The sequence below is a fragment of the Bufo gargarizans genome, chromosome 4 (genome assembly GCF_014858855.1).
Source record: "Bufo gargarizans isolate SCDJY-AF-19 chromosome 4, ASM1485885v1, whole genome shotgun sequence".
In the NCBI taxonomy this organism is placed as follows: domain Eukaryota; kingdom Metazoa; phylum Chordata; class Amphibia; order Anura; family Bufonidae; genus Bufo; species Bufo gargarizans.
In genome coordinates this window covers 344232096-344250614 of record NC_058083.1, presented here as the reverse complement: position 1 = coordinate 344250614, position 18519 = coordinate 344232096, and positions in this window count along the sequence as shown.

Below are 18519 nucleotides of genomic sequence, written 5' to 3'. Positions count from 1 at the left end.
ATCTCATCGTACAACGCTTTGTGTCTAAGTAACCAGGCTTACAGGACGCCCTCAAGCAGGCCAGGAAGGTGTGTGGCCATTTCAGGCGTTCCTACATGGTCATGGCGCACTTTTCAGACATTCAGCGCCGAAACAACATGCCAGTGAGGCGCTTGATTTGCGACAGCCCGACACGTTGGAATTCAACACTCCTAATGTTCGACCGCCTGTTCCAACATGAAAAAGCTGTCAACGAGTATTTGTATGACCGGGGTGCTAGGACAGCCTCTGCGGAGCTGGGAATTTGTTTGCCACGTTACTGGACGCTCATGAGCAATGCCTGTAAGCTCATGCGTCCTTTTGAGGAGGTGACAAACCTAGTCAGTCGCACCGAAGGCACCCTCAGCGACCTCATCCCATTTGTTTTCTTCCTGGAGCGTGCCCTGCGAAGAGTGCTGGATCAGGCTGTAGATGAGCGTGAATAGGAAGAGTTGTGATCACCATCACCACCAGAAACAGTCTTGTCATCATCGCTTGCCGGACCTGCGGCAATGGTGCAAGAGGAGTATGAGAAAGAGGAGTCAGAGGAGGAATGTGGCTTTGAGGAGGAGGAAGACCAACCACAGCAAGCATCCCAGGGTTCCCATTGTTGTCACCTATCTGGGACCTATGGTGTTTTACATGGCTGGGGGGAAGAACAGACCGTCAATGACATCAGTGAGGACGAGGAACAGGAAATGAGTAGCTCGGCATCCAACCTTGTGCAAATGGGGTCTTTCATGCTGTCATGTCTGTTGAGGGACCTTCATATAAAAAGGATGAAGGAGAACGACCTGTACTGGGTGGCCACGCTACTAGACCCCCGGTATAAGCAGAAAGTGGCGGAAATGTTACCAAATTACAGAAAGTCAGAAAGGATGCAGCAGTTCAAAACCAAACAAAAAAATATGCTTTACACAGCTTATAAGGGGGATGTTACAGCACAACGGGAATCTAACTGGGGAAGAGGTGAAAGTAATCCTCTTCCTACCACGACCACGGTGGCAAGGACAGGACGCTTTACAGATGTGTTGTTGATGGAGGACATGCGGAGCTTTTTCAGTCCTACACATCGCCACAGCCCTTTGGGATCCATCCTTAGAGAACGACTCGACCGACAGGTAGCAGACTACCTTGCCTTAACTGCAGATACCGGCACTCTGAGGAGCGATGAACCCCTTGACTACTGGGTGTGCAGGCTTGACCTGTGGCCTGAGCTATCTCAGTTTGCGATAGAACTTCTGGCCTGCCCCGCTTCAAGTGTCCTGTCAGAAAGGACCTTCAGTGCAGCAGGAGGCATTGTCACTGACAAAAGAAGTTGCCTTGGTCAAAAAAGTGTTGATTACCTCACCTTCATTAAGATGAATGAGGCATGGATCTCGAAGGGACTGACAGTGGGGGATACGTTTGACTAACAAAAGGCCTGATGACATGCCTTGGCCTCAAAATGGTCCCCATGCTGCTGTATTTAATATCTACATACCGGATGACTTTCGTGTATTCTCCGCCACCAAAAAGGGTTCAAGCCGCAATGTTTTAGTCACCTTTGGGCCTGGAAAATATAAATTTTTCCGGCCGCTGCTACAATACCTGGTTTATCAGGCATGTGTAAATGCCTAATTTTTCTGGCCTCTGGTGCTGCACTGTGGCTGCAAAAACAAAACAAACAAAAAAAAGGCACATACATGTGTCAATTCCCTTTAGTGATCGTTACCTTGTTGTGTTGAAGGGGCTTGCGTATCACAATGAAGCGATCATCACCTCTACGAGTGTGTTAGCAATGCTGCCACACCCCAGATGATAAGGCCGTTGCTTCATTATGATCAGACTAAAAGCGATCGGCTGGATAATTTTTCATAGAAAAAAACATTAACTTTTATTTTTTTTATTTTTTTAAGTTGTATGGGTTTTTAATACATAAAATAAAAAAATCATAATAAAGTCTCTTAATAGTTTATTAGAAATAATGCAGACAATTTAAAAAATCCCCATCAATTCCAATACAAAGCAAGTACAGAGCTCAGAACTAAACTATTTCAGGATGTCGTAATGGTTCGTTAATTCGACAGTGATCAATTTGACACACGTCCCCGGATAGGGGACGTAACAGGGATTAAACTGATAGGAATAGTACTAGTTAATACACCACTCGTATAGGGTGTCACAGCACATTGCTCCGTGCACGCGCAGTGCCCCAACTTGGGAGTAAGAGGACCGACCAAGCTGCTTTTTCCATCTCCCGATTCCTAAAATCAATTCAGTTTGGTGTATCAGAGTTTGGTCTGTCACTGTGAAGGCAGTCAAAGGTACCTGGCCTAAATTTTTTCTCACAAAAGGCAATCCCTGATATGGGACTTAACAGGGATTAAACTGATGAGAAGAGAACTACAGAAAATACCACTCATATCGGGTGTGACAGTAAATTGCACGGCGCAGATGCAGTGACCGTGGATTAAAACAAAGAGGAGGGAGCCAGCGGTTTTTTAACCATCTGCCCGTTCGAAAAATCAATTCAATAAATGGACCCCAGATTGGGGGCGTAACAGGGATTAAACTGATGAGAAGAGAACTACAGAAAATAACACTCATATCAGGTGTGAGAGCAAACTGCACGGCGCAGACCGTGGATTCAAACAAAGGGGGGGGGGAGCCAGCATTTTTTTAACCATCTCCCCGTTCGAAAAATCTATTCAATTCACCTTTCGGGGACCCTTGGTGTTGTAAGTGGCTGGGTGGAGGAAGAAACCTTCAATGACATCAACGGGACATGGCTAGCTTGGTATCCAACCTTGTGCAAATGGGGAGTTTGCGGTTGGGCAAATGGACTGTTTGCGGTTGTTTGCGGTGCATTAAAAGGGGAGTTTGGTCTGTCAATGTCTGTGAAGTGGGCGTAACCCTTACACTACCTGATCGACACAGCGTCATACCTGATCGTATACACACACTGGATGTTTTAAACCAGGTTGTTAAAAAAAAAATAGGATTGTTAGGTGATTTATGCCCTGATTTATTCCGGCATGCCACAATCCAGGTGTTAGTCCCCTTGAAAAAACTTTTCCATCACTACTGTGGCTAGAGTCCCTGTGGGTTTCAAAATTCGCCTGCCTATTGAAGTCAAAGGCGGTTCGCTCGGTTCGCCCGTTTGCGAACATTTGCAAAAATTCGCGTTCGCCGTTTGCGAACGGAAAATTTTATGTTCGCGACATCTCTAGTCGCATGTCATGTGCCCTGGTTTCGGTTTCGCTTTTGCTACCAGTGGAGTTTCAGCTATCGAAAATGGGGCAAATTCGATTTCTAAGAGAAGAAGTAGTTATTCTCACTGTAAGTAATATTGTATTACAGCACTGTATTTTATTTCATATTGCATGCATGGCAGAACAATATTTAGCAACACTCGATCTACGTATAAATTATTCATATGTAGATTGAGTGTTGCTAAATATTCGTGTATGCAAAGAACTACATTGATACAAATGTTTTATTTATTATATTATTTTCCTCCGCTGCCCCCCCTTCCCCAATAGTTGTTACTACTGATTGGTATTCTTGTTACTTCACAGCACTATGTCAGTAGCGTGTATGTATGGACAACAGATAAATATCTCTCACATGCACATAGCACGTCCATTTTCCTGCCATGCAATATATACCACACACTATATACCATACACACAATATATATAGAATTAATTGAATGTCCATGAGCTGTTTTTGTCGGACCAAAAGTATTTGCTGGTTCATTTAGCGTTACCCAGGGTGCACCACGGGGAGGCTAACCAGCAGTACACCCAATAACATAGCGTCACTTAACTAGACAGGTACATCGCAGCTTAGCTGGCCAATATTTGATTGCTCAGACCTCACACACATATAATCGCAATACAATCTGATCTTATAACAGTAACATTAAATCTAATATTTCCCCTTTAAAGACGTAACAACTTTTGCTTTTTTGTAGTGGATATTTTTTTAACTATTTGCATAATTTAAAAAATTGTGATTATATGCTTTCATCTTTATCCTTCAGCGCTTTCTGGAGCGGGGCTATCCAAGGACCCGGATAAGGGTTGAGAGAGAGGCCATCGTACTGTCTGTCCGGGCCAAAATAAAATTAAAAAGTGAGATCTGGCACGACCACAAGGCTATTCAAAAAAGGTTTTGCGACCTGAAGCGCCTACACCCAGATCGGGTTGAAGATTATAGTAACAGGTTATACCCAGGTACAATTCTTGCATGAATTTTGTTATCTCTCTCTACAACACTAAGTAATGTATAGTCGTGGCCAACAGTTTTGAGAATGACACAAGTATTAAGGCTGATTTCAGCCTGTATTTGTGGGCAGGGCGTAGCTCCCTATATATGCCTGTCAAGGTCTCCCCTCAGGTGGTGTGTCTCACACGTTCGTAGGAGGAGCCACATCTAGCCGTCTAGCAAGCTGTTTGTTTCTCTCTCTCGTCCAGAGTGAATTTCTGCACGGTGCTACATTCCGGTGAGAAGTCTTTCTCCTCAAAGTAAGTTTATGGAGCGTGATACTCCCGTACGTCCTCCAGCAGTGCTTCCCTAAAATCACCTTGCGGTCCAAGGCGGAACGCATGTACTTCCGCCCGCCTCCTGTACGCGCTCAGCCGGCAGCAGCGCTTCCCCAAGTCGTCTTGCGGTCCAGGGTGGAACGCACCTACTTCCGCCCGCCTCCGGCACGCGCACAGCCGGCAGCAGCGCTTCCCCAAGTCGTCTTGCGGTCCAAGGTGGAACGCACTTACTTCCGCCTGCCCCATTCAGCCTCCCCAGGCGGAGCACAGACCGTTCCCACACACTCACCCGCCGGAGCCGCACCGGAGTCCTCCTTCCCCAGCGTGAGGTACCGCAGTATGACTGCAGTGGGTGGCTCTGGACTCATGGCGTTCCTCAGGGTCGGTCTGTGGCCCCCATGGTGACACTGCCAGGCACTCAGAAGATGGGTCACATCCACATGCGGCGAGGTTCTGGCATGTTGCCGTTCCAAACTGGTCACTCACTCAGATATTCTCAGGCATGTCAGTTCGTCTTTTCAGATGAATGAGGTCTGAGAAGAGTTTGTCCCAGCAAGTCCAGCCCTGTGCCCCCACTCCCTGCAGTTCCCCAGCACACCCCGCATGTCACTCTGGTTCCATCTTCATGTCGTATGTCTCCTGGATCGTCCAGGCTCAGTGCCAACGTTGCATGTCACCTGGATCGTCCAGGCCCTGGTCATGTTGTATGTTACCTGGATCGTCCAGGCCTAGTCTAATGTTGTATGTTACCTGGATCGTTCAGGCCCTGGTCTCATGTTGTATGTTACCTGGATCGTCCAGGCCAGTCCAATGTTGTATGTTACCTGGATCGTCCAGGCCAGTCCAATGTTGTATGTTACCTGGATCGTCCAGGCCAGTCCAATGTTGTATGTTACCTGGATCGTCCAGGCCCTGGTCTCATGTTGTATGTTACCTGGATCGTCCAGGCCCAGTCCAATGTTGTATGTTACCTGGATCGTCCAGGCCCGGTCTCATGTTGTATGTTACCTGGATCGTCCAGGCCCTGGTCTCATGTTGTATGTTACCTGGATCGTCCAGGCCCTGGTCTCATGTTGTATGTTACCTGGATCGTCCAGGCCCTGGTCTCATGTTGTATGTTACCTGGATCGTCCAGGCCCTGGTCTCATGTTGTATGTTACCTGGATCGTCCAGGCCCTGGTCTCATGTTGTATGTTACCTGGATCGTCCAGGCCCTGGTCTCATGTTGTATGTTACCTGGATCGTCCAGGCCCTGGTCTCATGTTGTATGTTACCTGGATCGTCCAGGCCCTGGTCTCATGTTGTATGTTACCTGGATCGTCCAGGCCCTGGTCTCATGTTGTATGTTACCTGGATCGTCCAGGCCCTGGTCTCATGTTGTATGTTACCTGGATCGTCCAGGCCCTGGTCTCATGTTGTATGTTACCTGGATCGTCCAGGCCCTGGTCTCATGTTGTATGTTACCTGGATCGTCCAGGCCCTGGTCTCATGTTGTATGTTACCTGGATCGTCCAGGCCCTGGTCTCATGTTGTATGTTACCTGGATCGTCCAGGCCCTGGTCTCATGTTGTATGTTACCTGGATCGTCCAGGCCCTGGTCTCATGTTGTATGTTACCTGGATCGTCCAGGCCCTGGTCTCATGTTGTATGTTACCTGGATCGTCCAGGCCCTGGTCTCATGTTGTATGTTACCTGGATCGTCCAGGCCCTGGTCTCATGTTGTATGTTACCTGGATCGTCCAGGCCCTGGTCTCATGTTGTATGTTACCTGGATCGTCCAGGCCCTGGTCTCATGTTGTATGTTACCTGGATCGTCCAGGCCCTGGTCTCATGTTGTATGTTACCTGGATCGTCCAGGCCTAGTCCAATGTTTTTTGTCACCTGGTTCGTCCAGGCCACGCTTCACGTCATAGGTCACCTGGATCGTCCAGGCCATGGTCCAGTGTCGCGCGTTTCCTGGACCTTCCAGGCACGTTCCTGTAGGGTCACCTGGATCGTCCAGGACATGTCTCGCATGCGTACCTCCTGGATCATCCAGGTCCAGTGTCGATGTTGTATGTCACCTGGATCGTCCAGGCCAAGTTCAATGTGGTATATCACCCGGATCATCTGGGCTGATTCAATCTAGTGTGCCACTGGGTTCGCCATACCCTGTCCTAGTCTGCATAGGCTCGGCTTCATGAGCCTTACGGACGTTCAAGGGTCTCACGGTTCCCATCCTTTCTCACGGCTACGTCATTCAGTCTACTTAAATTTTCCCTCAGATTCCTAGAAGTGTTTCCAGCTGCTATAATTTCCAAGTAGAAAGTAGGCTAAAGTTCTGCAAGGTAAGATATTCGATACAAGAGTTATATCACTGGTAGGTTCTGTTCTTGCTTATTTCAGTCCACATATACCTTGTCTAGCTCTTATTTTTGGTTTTTCTGTCCGCGGCAATCCAGATCAAGTCATTCGTCAAAAGTCGGTTCAGCTTAAGGCGGGTCCAAGATGTCACAGGTGTCCGATATAGAAGACAACGTCTCTTCCTTAGGCTCTGCAGTCTCAGGTCGGGTCACCAACAGATCCCTCCGGAGCTGGACCATCCCAAAGTTAATTGCTGAGCTGAATAGGAAAGGGATCCGGTATCCTGCATCTGCCAGAAAAGCAGAACTTTTCAGAATTTTGATGTCTGAGGCTGGGCCCTCTGGGGAACAAACTTCCCTGTCATCAATTCAGCTCTCACTGTCTCAGCTCCAATCCTCCATCAGTGGTTTGGTCAGTTCGGTCTCGGACATCCAGTCCAGAGTCGACGTTCTGGAAGTCCAGCCCTCAACATCCGGTCAAAGTCAGGCTACCACATCATCCCTGGCCATCCCACAGTCTCTCCCAGGTATTCACATACCTACCCCCCAAATTGCCCCGTCCCACTTTCTGCCAGAGAATCTAAAAAAGGACATTGTGGCAGGGAAAGATATAAATCTAGCCTCCATTCTCATTGCATCCCACGATGTTCCAGAAAGTCGCGTGATTAACTGTGGGGACGTGTCCATAGTCATGAAAGCTAAAGATGCACGTCTCAACAGGAAGCTGACCATTCCGGAATTCGTGCTAGCTTTCAGCGTATATAGAGATGTGGTCTGTTCAGCCCAGCCAGACAGAAGGGAGGAACTGGACAGATATCTTTACCAGGTCACCGACCTGGGTCAGAAATATGGTGGATCGGCATTTTACGATTACCACCGGTCCTTCTCCGCTAAAGCTGCAGCAGCACTTTCCCAGTTCCAGTTTGTCACCAATTGGGCGGAGATGGACACCGAGCTATTTTGCCGGCACTTTGCAGGTCTCAGGGCCCCCACCTGCTCGAACTGCCAATCCATATTTCATTTAACAGATTGGTGCCCGAACTCTAGCCCTGGCACGCCGCAAGGGGCGTGGCCCGGTCCCTCCGGTGCTCAGGGTAATCCCAGTTCAGTGGACAAACTAGGCCGGCCCATAATCTACCTCGGCAAAAGCCAATTATGCAATAACTTTAACTTGGGAAGTTGTGCCTTCAATGCGTGTCGGGCCCTGCACATCTGTTCATTGTGTTTCAGAGCTCACCCACGCTCCTTGTGCCCTAGGAAAGCCTCAAAGCAGTTATGACTAACCGACATCAATGTCGAACTGCTGTCAAGTCTCCTCAAAAACCATCCTGACCGAGTCTTCACTGAATCCTTAATAGCTGGGTTCCACGAAGGGTTTCACACAGGGTTAGTCGCTCTTCCTCAAGCCAACTGGGAGGGTTCCAATTTACTGTCGGCCAGTCATGACCCAGAAGCAGTCGAGACATTGATACAAGCAGAGGTCAATAAAGGTTTCTTGCTGGGCCCCTTTTCTGATGTTCCCTTTCAGCACTGGCGCATCAGTCCTATCGGCATTGTGTCTAAACAGTCATCGAATAAAAAACGTATGATCTACGATTTGTCTGCTCCACATGCTTCGTCCACCCCCAGCCTGAATTCACTGATTCCATCAGAGGAGTACTCAATGAGATACTCTTCTATCGATCAGGCAGTCCAACTCATCTTGCTCTCAGGCAAGGGTTCTTGGCTCACCAAGGCAGATATAGCTGACGCCTTCAAGCTGCTGCCCATCCAGCCACAGCTTTGGGGTTTTTATGGCATCAGATGGTCCAATAAATTTTATTTTGCAAATCGTCTCACTTTCGGTTGCAAAAGCAGTCCATGGCTCTTTGACCAGTTAGCACAGGCCCTCCACTGGATATTGGTTCACCACGGCGGTTTGCCAATGGTCATCCACTATCTGGACGACTTCTTGATAATTGAGAAGCGGCATCCTCACCCGACCGGTTTAAACACTTTGACGGAGTTCTTTAATCAGTTACAGGTCCCGTTAGCTCAAAAAAAGACAGAAGGGCCAGCCACACAGGTCACCTTCCTAGGTATCATCTTGGACACGGTCCGTATGGAAGCCAGGCTTCCTCCAGAGAAATTAAGTAAAATCCGCATAACCATGGACAGAGCAGTACTAGGAAACTCCATCACCAAAACGGAACTTCAGTCTCTTCTGGGAATGCTCAATTTTGCGACCAGGGTCATGCCGCAGGGTAAATCGTTTATGTCAAGGTTGCTGCAGCTTCTTCCTGAAGCTCAGGATCAGGACAGCACAATTTCTTTAGACAGTCATGCCAGGGCAGATCTGCACATGTGGAAGTCATTCTTGTCAAACTGGAACGGTATTTCTTTATTTATTCCTCCCCGAACCTCACTCTCCCCCATCATTTTTTCAGATGCAGCGGGGTCAGTCGGGTTTGCTGCTATTTCTTTCTTGGATGGCGGGCAAATGGCCCCCAGAATTAAGCTCCGACATAGATGCTTTAAAATCATCCCCCCTCATAGAGCTTTATCCCATAGTAGCAGCCGCTCAAGTCTGGGGAAAACAGTGGGCCAATTCCTCTGTCCTTTTTGTCACGGATAGCCAGGCATTAGTTGACATCCTCGACAAACAAAGGGCTAAGTCCCCAAAAATCATGTCACTGCTACGCAGACTAGTATGGCTGTCCCTTTCTTTTAATTTCCGTTTTGCAGGGGAACACATTCAGGGACATAAAAATGTAGCAGCAGATGCATTGTCTAGATTAAATTTTTCGGTTTTTTTCCAGGAGATGCCCGACGCGGATCCCACGGGAGCCTCAATTCCGCCACACAACACTCTAGTGATGGACTAGAGTCTCTCATCTCGACAGCAAAACATTTCATAAGCCAATCCTTAGCCCCAAACACGGCCAGGAATTACAGAACCGGGTTGAAAGCATTCAGTAGGTTTAGACTCCTTTACCCTCAGGGCGACCGGGACGAAACATCGTACCTGCTGGCGTTCATAGCTTTCTGTCAATCCCAACTCAAACTCTCTCACAGTTCCATCAAAATATACCTAGCAGGCCTCCAACACCACTTCATGCTTAGTAATCCGGATCGTTCTTCCATTTTCTCAAACCAGGCCATCAAGGCAGCCCTTAGGGGAATTCAGAAAACCGCCAAACAAACTCCCTCCCGCAGACAACCGGTGTCCACCAAGCTGTTCAGGGATCTGTCTTCCGCGCTAGACGGCTCCCCTTTTGGGCCCTTGACCAGCACGGTATTACAAGCAGCCATTTTTTTAAGTTTTTACGGCTTTCTCCGTCCAGGAGAATTCACCGGCAGCACCCCGGGGCACGGCTGTCTTCGCAAAGACCAGCTGTCGTGGCATAATGACCATTTCATACTCAGCCTACCACTGACCAAAACAAGCCAAACAGGGCCACCCACGGAGATTAAATATTTCCCTACCCAAAACAACTGGTGCCCGGTCCGGATTCTTAACAAATTATTATCCCTGTTACAGTCTGCTCCTCCCAACAGTCCTCTCCTACCCTTCAAAGATAAACCCCTCTCTTCACATCAATTCACGTCCCATATCAGTTCGCTAACGGCAGGCCTTGGGTACGACCCAGGCGTCATCTCGGGTCACTCATTCCGCATCGGAGCGGCTTCGTCAGCTTCAAAACACCAAGTCCCTGCTCATGTCATCCGTTCCATGGGACGCTGGAGATCTTCTTGTTTCAACAGATACATCCCGAATCCACATAGGGAAATATCCCAGGCTTTTCAATCGTTGGCGTTATAGGTCATGCGGGGCGGTATCACACAATAAACCGGTTTGCACGACACAGTGTACTTGTCTCTTTTGCCCTCTCCAGGCCTACCCACACCCGTGGCTCCCGGCACAACTCAGCCATAGTTTAGGTTTGGCATGCCTTACCCACGTCCAAGACGCTTCCAGCCCTGCCCATAATTATTAGTTTTCCCAAAGTTTGCTGCTAAACTGCTTTTAGATCTTTGTTTCAGTTGTTTCTGTGATGTAGTGAAATATAATTACACGCACTTCATCAGTTTCAAAGGCTTTTATCAACAATTACATGACATTTATGCAAAGAGTATTTGCAGTGTTGGCCCTTCTTTTTCAGGACCTCTGCAATTCGACTGGGCATGCTCTCAATCAACTTCTGGGCCAATTCCTGACTGATAGCAACCCATTCTTTCATAATAATGGAGTTTGTCAGAATTAGTGGGTTTTTGTTTGTCCACCCGCCTCTTGAGAATTGACCTCACTTATCACTTTTTCCTTATGGCACGGTGCTCCATTGTGCTGGAAAATGCATTGTTCTTCACCAAACTGTTGTTGGATTGTTGGAAGAAGTTGCTGTTGGAGGGTGTTTTGGTACCATTCTTTATTCATGGCTGTGTTTTTTGGGAAAAATTGTGAGTGAGCCCACTCCCTTGGATGAGACGCAACCCCATACATAGAATGGTCTCAGGATGCTTTACTGTTGGCATGACACAGGATTGATGGTAGCGCTCACCTTTTCTTCTCCGTACAAGCCTTTTTCCTGATGCCCCAAACAATCGGAAAGAGGCTGCATTGGAGAATATGACTTTGCCCCAGTCCTCAGCAGTCCATTCACCATATTTTCTGCAGAAGATCAATCTGTCCCTGATGTTTTTTTTGAGAGAAGTGGCTTCTTTGCTGCCCTTTTTGACACCAGGCCATCTTCCAAAGGTCTTCGCCTCACTGTGCGTGCAGATGTGCTCACACCTGCCTGCTGCCATTCCTGAGCAAGCTCTGCACTGGTGGCACTCCGATCCCGCAGCTGAATCCTCTTTAGGAGACAATCCTTGCGCTTGCTGGACTTTCTTGGATGCCCTGAAGCCTTCTTAACAAGAATTGAACCTCTTTCCTTGATGTTCTTGATGATCCTATGAATTGATCACAGCGGTGCGCAGACAGCACGGGAGCAGTTGCAGCCGGGTCATGTGTATTTAGTGATGCTCTGGCTACAGGGCAGGTGTAGCATGGTGTCTGGTAGAAATCGCACAGAACCGCAGGTTTCACATGTACGTTAAGCCATCTTCAGGGGGCTGTCATTGTGTCATCTTGGGCCTGGTTTGTGGAAGGCTTATTTAAAATAAATAAAAAAAAGAACATTGTTTTGTGGGGGTAAAGTCTGGCACGGGCCGCCGTGCTGTCAGTTAGGTAGGGAGAGGGGGGGGGGGGGTTTCCATGCCATGCAGTGTAGTGGTGAGGAGTGGTTGGGGGCACGCACCCCCGGTTACAAACGCCCGATAAACAGGGCACGCCAGACCCAGCACATTGCATGGCATTATTTGCATGGTTCCACCACAGTTGGGCGAGTTCAGGTGCTGGTATTCATCTTTGCCAGCCGCACGTTTCTGGCACAGGCTCATCAGCCATTCAGCCAGCTCCACGTTTTACCCTAGAAAGCAGGCAGTCGTGCCTCGCCACCCAGTCTGGGTCATCTGTACGCTGGCGCAGCAAAAAAAAAAAAAAAACTTTGTTCATTCATACGTACAGGTCCAGGGTCAATTTCTTGCATGTTGATTTCTGCAGTGGCGGTGGTGGTCAAAGCACGGGTGTTAGTCTATCTTGGCACCTAATAGTGTTAGTGACGGTCCGTCATTTTTGCTTGTTTCAACAGTCCGAGCATGTCTCACGGCTCAGATATCGTGGATGCCTCTGGCGAAGATCTGGGTTCTAGGGCATCGGAATCCGGCAGTATTCCTTCTCTGCGTAATTGGACTGTGCCTAAACTCATGGCTGAGTTAGCCAAGAGAGGCATTCCTTTCCCGGCTGCGGCCCGGAAAGCAGAGTTATATAGGCTACTGGTGTCCAACCCCGTAGAACCGGCCCAGCAAGAGGTCTCCATGGCCACAGTTCAGACCTCACTAACTCAGCTCCATGTCATGCTGAACAGCCTTACCTCCTCCGTGTCCGGGGTACAATCCAGATTGGAGTCAGTGGAGGCCAGGGTCGCTGGCTTATCCTCACCCGCCACTCCGTTGCCAGTCGTAGCGGCACCCGTTGCCAGTACTTCAGGTAACTTTGTTACGGTGCCCAACGTCACTCCAGCTCATTTCATTCCGGCTAACGTCAAGAAGGACATCCTCGATGGCAGAGATGTGAACCTGGCCTCCCTCCTGATTGCCACTCGTGACTTATCGGACAATAGGGTCATTGCGTGCGGCGATGTTTCTGTTGTACTGAAGGGACGTGATCTTAGGCTTAGCAGAAAACTGACGATTCCAGAATTTGTGCTTGCCTTTAGGCTTTACCGAGATATCATCTGTTCGGTACGACCAGATAGGAGGGAAGAATTGGACCTGTATCTCTTCAGGGTCACGGAGTTGGGCTACAAGTACGGAGGCTTCGGCTTCTATGACTACCATTGCTCCTTTTCTGCCAAAGCGGCAGCTGCGCTCAGTCAATTCCAGTTTACTACTAACTGGGCAAACATTGACACAGAAATATTCTGCAGGCATTTCGCTGGGCTAAAAGCACCGGCTTGCTCTTCATGCCAGTCTATCTATCATACTGGAGAATGGTGTCATAATGCCGCGAGTGCCCCGAGGTCCAATCCTTCTCCTCCTATTCCTGGTCCGTCGGCTGGCATCCAGCAGAATTCTGCGGTCGATAAACTCGGCCGGCCGATCAAGTATCTGGGCAGGTCGCAAATCTGCAACAACTACAATTTTGCCACTTGCAATTATAGTCAGTGTCGTTTGTTGCACATTTGCGCAAACTGTTTCCGAGCCCATCCGAAAGTTGCCTGCTCATTAAAAACCGATAAACATTGTATGAGCGTGGTAAATGTAGAACTCTTGGAGTCGTACTTACAGGGGCACGAGGACGCCTCCTTCTGCGACTTTTTGGTGTCAGGTTTCACCCATGGTTTCCACACAGGTCTGGTGGCATTACCGGGACACACCCATGAGTGTAGGAACGTGCAGTCAGCATCCCTCAACCCCGGGTCCATAGATAGACTTCTCCAGGCGGAGCTAGCCCCTTCTTGTCATCCATTTGAACGCTGGAGGGTCAGCCCCATAGGGGTGGTTACGGGCAAGTTCAGCCGCAAAGAGAGATTGATATTCGACCTATCAGCGCCACACGGGTGCTCCACCCCCAGCGTGAATTCACTCATTCCAGCGGAGGAGGTCAGCATGGTGTACGCCTCCATCGATCAAGCCATTGCACTCATCCTTGCCACAGGCCCCGGGGCGGTCTTGTCCAAAGCGGACATATCAGACGCCTTCAAGTTGATGCCAATCAGGCCAGAACTTTGGCGGTGGCACGGGATCAAGTGGAATTCTCTTTACTATTTTGCAACTAAGTTGACTTTCGGATCCCGCAGCAGCCCTTTGATTTTCGATCAACTGGCGAAAGCCTTGCACTGGATACTAGAGAACAGGTTTTGTTGCGAACACGTGATACATTACCTGGACGATTTTTTGTTGATCGAATCGCCACAGGGCTCGCCCAATGATCTTCAGAGCTTGTTAGCGTGTTTCGCCCAGCTAGGGGTCCCCATTTCCTCCAAGAAGGTGGATGGCCCGGCGACCATCATCACTTTCCTGGGCATCGTGCTGGACACAGAGAGCATGTCAGCCAAGTTGCCAGAAGACAAGTTGGCTAGGGTCCGGGCAGTCATCCGCAGTTTCGTCACCAGGAGGGTCACCACCAAGGTTGAGCTACAGTCATTGTTAGGCATGTTAAACTTTGCCATGCGCGTCATTCCCCAGGGCAGGTCATTTGTAGCCAGGTTACTACCACTCCTCTCAGCAGCTCCCTGTCAGGACAGCCCAGTATTCCTGGACAGTCAAGCGCAAGCAGACTTAAGCATGTGGGACCACTTCTTGCGTCACTGGAATGGCGTGTCCATGTTTGTCCCGGCGGTCTCGCATAGCTCCCCCGTCATATTCTCCAGCAGCGGGATCAGCACTGGGTTCGCTGCCATTTTTGGCTCCCATTGGCTGAACGGGGCGTGGCCGGGGGAGGTGTGCGAGACCGCAGGAACCTCTCAGACAACGGAGGCTAGGGACTTGTATCCCGTAGTGGCGGCGGCTCGCGTTTGGGGTAACCTGTGGACAGGCCGCATCGTGGTCTTCGCTTCTGCTAGTCCTTCCTCCTTGGCCATCCTCGCCAGTGGCAAATCCAGATCTCAGCTAGTCATGTCTTTGATGAGACGTCTGGTGCAGTTGTCGCTCTTACACAACTTCTTATTCTGTGGTTCCCTCATAGGTGATACGCAAGTAGTAACAGTTAACGCTTTAGCTGAGATGAATTACTCTTTATTTTCCCAGGTTTGCCCCGAAGCCGACACATCGAGAACCCCGTCTCCTCGTCCGGCCACACTCTTTCTCAGCTAAACCGATACCTGAACACGGCCCATGGGCTGTTTGCCAAGTCACTCTCAGCTAATACCACCAGAGCATACAACACTGGCTGGCGGTTGTACCTCAAATTCCAACAGGAACACCCCCCAGGCAGCCTGGGCCACATAGACTTCATATTGGCGTTTATCGGGTACTGTCACGAGCACATGCACCTTTCTCCCGGCACCGTCAAAACTTATCTGGCCGGGGTCCAACATTATTTGTCTCGCTCGCAGCCAGAAAGAACGTCATTGTTTTCCAGTCACGTGGTCAAGGCCACGTTGAAAGGTTTACAGAACTGTACCCCAGGTGTCAACCCCCGTAGACAGCCCGTGTCCGGCCCCACATTCAGAGGCATGTCCGATTTGTTGGACCTCAGGCCCTTCGGGGTTCTGCAAAGCTTAGTGCTAAAATCCGCCATCTACTTGGCCTTTTACGGCTTCATGAGGCCGGGAGAGTTCACGTCACGGTCACTCAGCGGCCCCTTCCTATCCCGCCGACAGTTGGTTCCCAGCCCAGAGGGCTTTGTCCTGTCCTTACCTGTAACTAAGACTTCCCAGTCAGGTCCCCCTACCCTAATCAGGTTCTTCCCCACCTATCACAAATGGTGTCCGGTCCACGTTCTACGGGAGTTGTCAGAAGCACTAGCCAGTCGCGGGGCTGACACCCCACTGTTACCCTTCGGGACAGCTGCGTTGTCCACATCCCAATTCTTAGCGCACGCATGCTAGCGACCAATTTGGGTTTAGACCCCCTCTCGGTGTCAGGGCATTCGTTTAGGATAGGAGCAGCCTCTGCCGCCTCCAGGAATCAAGTGCCAGCTCACATTATCCGCAAGTTGGGCCGATGGCGGTCCTCTTGTTACAGCCGGTATGTTCCGAACCCTGTCAGTGAGATTCATTGTGCCTTTCAGAGTTTGGCGTTGTAAATATGTCAATAAACATGTGTGTATTTTCATGCTGGATTTTTGGCCTCTTTCAGGTGTATGCCACAACTCAAGCCGCCAGTTTGTTTGGGGGGTATTTCAGGGCAGTAGGTTCTTTCACACATAGCCCCGACCACAAGTAGCAAGGCCGATTTATTGGCCTGTATTTGTGGGAGGGGCGTCCTGGCCTATATCTGACTCACAACTCCTCATGTGGCGACGGACGGCAGCGATATTCCCCTCCCAGCCCGCCCCTTTTCTCTACATTCTCCCATAGGGTATACCCTCTTTCAGGTGTACTCTCGACGGAAGCGGTTATGCCACAACTCAAGCCGCCAGTTTGTTTGGGGGGTATTTCAGGGCAGTAGGTTCTTTCACACATAGCCCCGACCACAATTACCTTTGTTATGATTTCTGAGTTGTTTGTCTAAATTCTTAACATTGTGTCATTATTACAGGTCAACCCGTTCCCTCCGTCACCACAAAAAAATGAAAAGAAAAAAAAAATTAGAGGAGGTGTCTATGGAGGAGGAGGAGTGTGAGGAGCAGGCGGAGGGAGAAGATGAAGGCCGTCAGAAAATATTGAGGCTACTTCCCCCCAGATGTCAGCGCTACGGAGGCTATTAAGACGGAGGAGGCCGGAACTTCCCAGCCACCAGATTCGGCCTCCCCAGCTCCAGAAAAGGAAGATGAAGAGGTGGTCTACACCCCCCACTAGGAGTGTAAATATGTGCACACATTACTATAATTCGGTATACATAACATATTCACAAGCATCCCACGATCCCCCCACCACCCTGCATCTCCGAAGTTGCAATGCACATGTGTAATGAATCTGAAAAATAGCAGCCCTTAGTTAACATGGCTGCCTGTTTAGCTGAGCAGCATTGGCACCACGGTTCACAATCGTTTATGCCTGGGGGCAGGGTGTCTGTTGGTCCGTAACAGACTGTCCCTCTGCGTCAAGTCACGTCCCGCTGAGGCCTACTCTTAATGGCCGGCCGTTAAGTGTTTAAAAGTGGCAACAATGAGGGGACAACAGAAACTAGTGTAATAGGAAAAAAATAAATAAATGTGACATACTATGTAAACTACCGAAAAACTATTAACTAACCAAATAAATAACATTATACTCTCTCTGAACTATCACTAAGCAAACCAAAATATAATTAATGCAAAGATCTATAGTTATTGTATTTAGATGTAAATAGGCAGTGTTTAAACATATACTACACACAATGCACTAATTGTCTTGTAAGTAACCGTAATTGAAATAAAATAAAATAAATGCAGAAAGCACTTGGAAGAACTTAAAAAAAATTATAATAAAGACATGCTGGAAATGAAACTGCTGCATCAGTGAGTCAGTAAGAAGAGAGGGAAATGGAGCAAAAGTACCTTCTCAGATTTATCCAAATGGACGAGCTATTATCGGAGCTTAAAAAGTTGCCCTAGAGGCATGTTTTGTTATTATGTTTGTTATAAATACCGTTTTTCAGTTTGATATAGCATGCTTTTGTTTTTTATAATGCAATGTTACGGTGCAATTTTATAAGTTAGTTGTAAGGCCACTTTATTCCAGGGTCAAACTCATCTTGATCAGGACAGACAGCAGAACAGACAGCAGTAGGTACATGGTAACACTGTAGTATACGGCCCACACATAACTCAGCAGTGTCAGGACCTACAACAGCAAGTATCGGTAACAATGAAGTATAAGGCCCACATATAAGTCATCAGGGTCAGGACAGACTTCGAACCTGCTGCTGGCTGTCGTGCTGAGTTAGGCCAAGCTATGTGTAGGCCGTATACTGGACCCTTAACATCTACCTGCTGCTAATGCTGAAGTGTGCAGCAGGAATTTGTTCCCAGGAATGGGCCCCTACTAGACCAGGACAGCACCAAAAATAAACCAAAACACCTCTGACAGCATCATGTTGTAAGTGTGCAGCAGGAATGGGCTAACATGAAAAAAATACAAAATATGGCTTTCTAAAATTTTTGTTTAAATAATATTTTTTTTTTAAACAACAAGAAAAAGAAATACAAAATTAGCTACACACGACACGACAAGTTCCTCCGAATGCTAGAACTTTCAAGATCTGGCACATCGAGTCTGTGGCAGATAAATATTTTTAATAACATTTAACAATAGCAATTTACAACATTTTAAAAATAACTGTCCTTTCAGGCTACTTTGTTAGTTCGTCATGGAAATCCACTATATCCTTCATTATTTGACAGTTCCTCTTATCCACCTTCCGAACCTCCTTCGAAACCCACCGCTGCAGCTTATGGAAAG